We start from the raw sequence: 7,147 nt of genomic DNA, 5'->3' as shown, positions 1-7,147 counted from the left end.
TCCCGCAGGTTGCGGCCGGAGCGCGGGGCCGGATCACCTGACTCGCGGAATTTGGGGCCGCGCGCGGTGGAAGAGGAGGGGAACGGTTAGCACCTCCCTCCCGGCTCCCGCGGGATCCGGGTCGGCGGGGGCCGGCGCCGGGCGGCCACGTGGTGGTGCTGCCGCCGCCCCCGCCCCGCCGGCCCAGCCCGGGAGCCGCGGCGCCCACGGACCCCCGCAGCGGGGGGAGGAGGAGGAGGAGGAGGGACCGAGGCGCAGGAAGCCGAGCAGGAAGCGAGCCCGGCGGCCGCGTTTTCCTGGGGAAGCGGCGGGCGGGGTGGCGCAGCCAGCGGGGCCGACCCGGGGAGCCGCTGCCGCCGCCTAGATGGGGTGAGTGCGCGGCGCCGGGAGTCGGGAGGCTTCCCGGCGCGGGGTCCTCGGCTCGGATCCTCGCCTTTGTGTCTGGGACTCCGATGAGGGTAGGAGGCGCGGAGGACGCGCAGGGCGGAGTGGCTGCGAGGGTCCCACTACCAGTCCCTTTCCCCCGCCTGCCGCCAAGTGTCTGCAGAGGGCAGGCGGAGAAACAGAGGGAGAGGGGAATGGTGGGGGTCCGAGTAGAGAGGGAGGGCGCGCCAAGTTACGAGAGGGGCTTCTCCGGCTGAGTCCCCGCCACTCGCAGGCCGGCTGGGGCAGGGGTAGGCGCGGAGGGACCGCGGGTGGGAATGAATGACCAGCTCCCCCACTCCCGGCGGGGCGTTCTGGGTACCCCGAGCCCGCTCCCAGTCCCACCTGCCCGGGCCGCCCGGCGTCTGACTACCCCAGGTCCCCGATTCTGGACTCGACCCGCCTCCGCGCTGAACTTGGAGGAGCTGAGGAGGAAGGCGCGAGCGGGAGACTCGGAGGGCTCGGGCGACTGAGGGTCCGCTATTGTTCTCTTCCTGACTCCAGGAGCCCTCAGGCTGCAGGCGGGACCACTCCGGGCCTGCAACTGCCCCCCAACCCTCCAGCTCCCCCATCTTGCGGGTCCTTTTCCCCATCGCAGCTCCGAGGAGGGCCGGGAGGAGGGATGCTGGAGTTCGGGCAGACTTCGGGAGGAGGGAGTTCTTGGAGCCCCAAGAGGGGCGCCCGCCAGCCATCTACCCCATCCTCTGCCCAGGAGGGTGGGTACCCTCCCTAACCCACCCTCCTCCCTTCGCTGCTGACTCGGGCAGGTTGTGTGCCCGCGGTTTAGTTTCTGCAGTTTGCAGAGTTCGTCTGCTAACCCTGGGCTCGCGCTCTCCTTTGCTCTGGACCTCGTACCCCGCTTTTGTGGAGGGGGGTGGGGCTGAGAGCCGGGAGAGACCGCAGACGCGGCAGATGGAGCCGGGGGTGAAGTGGAGAGGTTGCAAGTGATCTCCCAGCGCCTGAGTTCTGTGGCCAGGCTTGCGCTTCTCCGAAGAGCCCGGCTCAGCACAACTTCGTTTCCGATGATTGGGGAAATATGCGAACTCGAGGTCGCTCACCTGGGCCTGTGGCCTCGCTTGACCTTACGCTCACAGGTGATTTAGATGGGATCTGTTTTCTTTCCGGGAGAGACTGCCGAGCACCCTGGGATGGGGGAAACATTGCCCCTTCTCTGGAGAATGTGATCTCAAGCTCGTCAGAGCCTGACAGAGGGAGGAGTTGGTTTTGTCTGTCAGTAAGACTTAGCAGAATCTCATCTTAGCAAGGAGAGTTTCACCTTCATGAGGTTTGGACAAACTATCAAAGGAGAGCGCATCACAGGGAGGCTGGATTTTGATTGCTTGGTCTCCACCCTGCGTAGTCCTGTTTACAGGTGTGGCTGGGAATTTTATTACTGATGGATGTAATCTGATTATCCTTTCTTAGTGATGCTTAACTGGTGTCATATTTTTTTCTCTTTTGCATGTAAAATAGTTGATTTTATGTGAGGAAATGTATCCTGTTCTTACAGTTTTTAACTAGTCCTTGCATGACTTGGAATGGGAGTGGGAGAGGTGGTCCCATTCCGGGCTGTCTGCATTCATTGAGATGTTTCAGTAAAGCATTTATTGTGTCATTTACACTCCTTAGATGTATTTTTAATGTCTTTTTTGAGGGGGAAGGGATATAACCCTGTTGAAAAATCTTATTACTATTATCTGTGAAATTGAAATAAAGTAATGGCTGCTGGGCCCTGGAGATTCAGTGGAGACAAGATGTAGTGCCCTTGTCTGCCAGTATTGTATCTGACAATGAAGTTCTGTCTCCAGACTGCCACTTCTGTAGCATCTTTGAGGCAGGCACATCTAGCATCACTCACCTCTTAAGGGTGAAGAACCTGAGCTTTGAAAGTTAGGGAAACTTGGCCTTGGAGTTACTGGAATGTGGTGGAGGAGCTTTGTCTATCCCTTCTTTCTATCCTTCCTGTTTTTTTTTTTTTTTGTTTGTTTTGTTTTTTAATAAAAGTATGAAAACTTTCAAACATACATAAAGAGAACATAATAAGACTTCCATTTTCCACTACTTATGTTGGAGTTACTGATCTTTATATATTTGCTTCATATCTCCCTCTTGTTAAAAATAAACTGCAACTGAAATATTTTATCCATCCCTCCTCTTCTGCATCCATCCTCAGATAACCACTACTGTGAAGTCAGTATACAGAGTGTCCGAACATGTTTGTACTTGTGTGTTACATATCCACAAACCATATCCCCAAGCTTAACATTTTATTTAAGTAGCGTGATTCTATATACATACAGCTTGCATTTTTAAATTTGTCAGTATGTGTTTGAGATGCCTGTAGATCTTATTTACTTTAGCTGCTGCAGAGAATTCTAGTGTATGAATAAATTATAGCATGCTGTTTCCCTTGCCAAGAGAAAATTTGAGAGTTTCCAGTTTTTCACTGTTACACTTTTTCTGCATAGGACAGTTTCTTTTTCTACTTTTTTTTTTTTTTTTACTTAACAGTGCTACAGTCAGCATCTGAAATGTGTTCTCCTTAAGCAATTTCTCTGTGAAACACACCTATACAATTGATTGCTGGGTAGTGGGATCTCGGTAATGAAGCATTTATTCTTCTTCTTCAGCATGTATGTAGGGTATATGTCGGGTCTCTCAGTTACTTGCTGAATGACAAGTGAAATTGATCAGTTTTAGCTTTTAAGGTTATGTTAGTTGGCTGAGTTCTTCAGTTTTTTTCAGTTTTTTTTTTTTTCTTTTTAGAAAAACAAGAGAACAAGAGTGCCTCTTAATTTTAAAGTGGGAAAGTGAAAGTGAAAGTCACTCAGTTGTGTCCGACTCTTTGCAACCCCATGGACTATACAGACCATAGAATTCTCTAGGCCAGAATACTGGAGTGGGTAGCCTTTCCCTTCTCCAGGGGATCTTCCCAGCCCAGGGATCAAAGCTTGAGACAAAAGTGTGATGCGAGTTTGGGATATTTATACTAAAGCCTTTTCTTGGCTGGTCACCCAGGTGTAACCCTGGATTACTTGCTCAACCTTCTCTTCCTCATTTCTTCGAGCTTGGAAATATTAGGGGCTTAAGTGAAGTGAAAGTCACTCAGTTGTGTCTGACTCTGCGACCCCGTGGGCTGCAACCTGCCAGGCTCCTCTGTCCATGGAATTCTCCAGGCAAGAATACTGGAATGGGTAGCTGTTCCCGTCCCCAGGGGATCTTTCCAACCCAGGGATCAAACCCAGGCCCCTGGCATTGTAGGCAGATTCTTTACCATCTGAGCCACCACCCATTTACAGAGGCATGCTCCTGCTCTATGCGTATATGAAAATATGGCTGTGTTCATGACATTTTCCATCTGATTCTAACTCTGTTAATCTGGAAGCAGTTTAAGGCATTAAAACCCTTTGGTTTCCTCATTGTTACTTCAAGTTGCCAGGCACACTCCTGCCTCAGAGCCGCTGCATTTACTGTTCCCCATTGTTTGGATCACTCTTCTCCTAGATGTCTCCAGGGCAATGCCACTCAACCCCTCAGCTCTTCACTCAGAAATCATCTTCTCTGGCCACCTCTTTATGGAATACCCTGGTGCTCTTCTCTCTTTCTCTTTTTTTTTTTTGTTTTTTCTTTTGGACCAGGGATTGAACCTGCTCCCTTGGCAGTGAAAACTCTGGGTCCTAACCACTGGACCACCAGGGAATTCCTGTTTCTCCTTTGTTTTCTTCCTAGCACTTAATTGCCTCCTAATTTGCCAGGAGTTAATATTAGTTTAGTTCACATTACTAGTCTGTCTGCACTAGAATCTGTGCTCCATGAAGACAGGGATTTTGTCTCTTTTGTTTGCTATTGAATTGGTAGTGTCAAGAACAGTGTTGCACACAGTAAGTACTCAAATATTTGAATTTCATGCCTTTTGTTGTGATTTTCTACTTAAAATTTCTCTTAGCACATATTGGGTCTCCTTAATGGTGCTGGCTGTTCCCCCAGCTGCCGTTGAGTGCCCCAGATGTCATATTTACAGGTTCCATCAGGATAAAAAATACAGGTTCTTATAAACAGAGCACTCTATTAAATCCGTGTGATCTATCCCACAAAACACTTGTGTCTTCAGATTTTTTTCTGCAACATTTGCCTTAACCTGAATTCAGAGGAAAACAAGTAATATGATGCTCAGAAGCACACCCATCTTTCCTTTTCTTAGTGCCTTAGCCTTCCAACAGTTCAGCTGTGGATGCGCGTGACCAAGTGATACTCATTCTCCATTCCATACAGGATCCAAACAGACTAGAAATGATCTCGAGTAACACCCACCACACTGAATTTCCAAGAACAGAAAGTGTATGTCTCTGAATTGTTGCAGAGGGTTTATTCATCATTGCTTTGATTTTTGTGCATTCATCCTGAGGTCATGTTTTCTTTTTTCTCTGGTTGAGGGGAATGGTGACCTTAATCTGAAGATTCAGGAGCGACCAACGTATAAAATAGTATACCCAGAAATATGTAAAAGAAAAACTGTCACATCAGAAAGTCCTTAACTTACGGTACTGAAAGCATTCACTGTTCGTGCTGTGCATTATTTTGCTAGAAGCCGACTGAATATCCTCTGTGTAGAAGAAATGATGAATATAGGAGTTGACAAGACAAAGCTAAATATATCAAAGGCCTCTTGGGTGTATTTTAAATGGGTGATAGTGAAAAGGATTCTAACCTCCCCCCCCCCCCCCATTAATGATTTATATAGGTGTATGATACTGTTGGTATCCTTTTAAGAAAGTCATGGAAAAAAAAAAAAAAAGAAAATCATGAAGATGCTGCATGATTTAGAGATTATTTCTTGTTTTATTGCTACCCATGAGCTGAAAAGTACAGTTGGTAGTAGTTTAATGAAAGATTGTTAATCAAACTGTTTCCCAACTCCAGCCATCTACCATGAACAGACTGCTCCAGCCTTTGACATCAGGCTCACTGATGGGTATTGGTAAATATATCAATATTTTAGCAAGTAATTTTACGGACGTACCATGTGTTTTAAAACAAAACCCCTTCTCCCTGAAGTATGCCTCATTCTTCAGTTTTATATTCTGTGTATAGTTAAGTGTCTGTCACATAGTAGGTGGTTAACATTGAACTACACACACCCACCCACCCTCCCATGTTGTCATAAAGCCCTTCAGGGTGTTCATCAGATATTGAACTTTCGGGAGCCTGGAGGAGAATTGAAACAGAAATCAAAAGTTCCGAGGAGTGGAGGGAGTTACCCAAATGCAGGCTGAAGCTCAGAAGATGTATTCCTCTTCAGGGAAGTCGGATCACATCTCTGAGCCTTGGTTTTCTTTCTTTCTTTCTTTTTATTTGAAACTGTTTAGTTGCAAAGAGTGAAGTTTAGCCAACTGTTATGGGCTGGATTTTGTATGCCTTCTCCACCACCCCTCCCCCACACACAAAATATTTGTATATTGAATCCTCATTCCCAGTGCTTCAGAATGTGACTGCATTTGGAGGTTGGGTCTTTAAAGAGGTGTGTGCATGCTAAGTCACTTCACTCATGTCCGACTCTCTGCGACCCCGTGGACTGTAGCCTACCAGGCTCCTCCGTCCATGGGATTTTCCAGGCAAGACTACTGGAGTGGGTTGCCATTTCCTTTTCCAGAGGATCTTCCCCACTCAGGGACTGAACCTGGTCTCCCTCACTGCAGGCAGACTCTTTACCTTCTGAGCTTTACCTATAGTTTAAAAACCTGCTTCCGGCCTTTGGAACAGTTCCTGGGTCTTGCCTGCTTCACCAGCTGGTTTTGTGTGATAGGTCTCACCTCATCTAACCTGAACCTGGGACCTAGTCCAGTTCTTCCTGTAGTAACTGGCCTCCACTGGAAACAGTGTCTTGCCTTGTAAATTCCACAGCCATCGGTCACCCCTGGGTAAGGGGCAGTCTTTGGGAGTTCATGACTTGTTTCTCCCTGCTTCTAAATGAACAGAATCCAGTTGTGAGAAAAGTTGGTTGTAGGCCAAAGAGTTTATTGTACAGTGTGAGAAAATACATAATGTTTTCCTTTATTTTTTTCTTAAATTGACATTTAGTAAACAGCAAAATTTATCATCAAGTAATCGAGCATAAGCATTTTGTCTTCTGCTATGTCAGTTTTCCTCACTGTCAATAATTACTTTTCTAACCTTAACTCTTCTTATCCCTGTTAAGTATTGCAGTTGGTAACAGTGATATCAATCTACAGTTGTTGTTTTTCCTTTCCTTCTAGATGAACTCAGTTTGCTTAATCCAGAATGTTTTCTTTTTAAAGAGCTAAATGAGTCTAGAATTAACAACCCCAGCAGCATCTCTCTTTTCACTTTCACTACGTCTGTCCAGTTCCTTTTGCTGGCTGAAATGACAGAAACCCAGCCAGGAAAGAAAGCCTTGGCAGAGCTCACTGGTGGGGAATAAAAGGCGGAGCAGCTTCCTTCGCTATAGGGCAGCACAGAGTCAAGTGTTTTCCTCCAAGAGAAGTTCATTTTGCAGACTGAGGCAGGCCATCTAGCAGGAATTCTGAAGTATTTTTGAGTTAAAGATGGACATTTTTGCAAATTGGATGCAGGTGTTGGACCACTTTTCCTAGAGGGAACTTCACTTATATGCAACGATGCTATCCACTTGTAATCTTTGTTGGTTTCAAAAGGTTCGTGGAAGTCCCTGGGCTCAGCCCAGTTGTGAACATCTTTGGAATCCCCA

General features: G+C 47.3%; 1 protein-coding gene across 5 annotated transcripts in view; it reads left to right on the top strand.

Annotated features, from left to right (window-relative positions):
• Positions 1 to 221: 221 nt before the first annotated feature.
• The window catches only part of RAI14 (retinoic acid induced 14), a 160,980-nt gene continuing 154,054 nt past the window's right edge, over positions 222 to 7,147 (top strand). For 3 of the 5 annotated variants that reach the window (XM_061129246.1, XM_061129245.1, XM_061129241.1), the window contains exon 1: positions 222 to 369. The gene's annotated coding sequence lies outside the window, so the exon portion shown is untranslated. Of the gene's footprint in view, positions 370 to 439; positions 459 to 1,381; positions 1,518 to 7,147 lie in introns of those variants that run through there. The other 2 variants (XM_061129244.1, XM_061129243.1) reach the window with 2 other exon arrangements.

The sequence above is a fragment of the Dama dama genome, chromosome 25 (genome assembly GCF_033118175.1).
Source record: "Dama dama isolate Ldn47 chromosome 25, ASM3311817v1, whole genome shotgun sequence".
NCBI lineage: Eukaryota > Metazoa > Chordata > Mammalia > Artiodactyla > Cervidae > Dama > Dama dama.
This window is presented reverse-complemented; position numbering and strand designations above follow the sequence as displayed.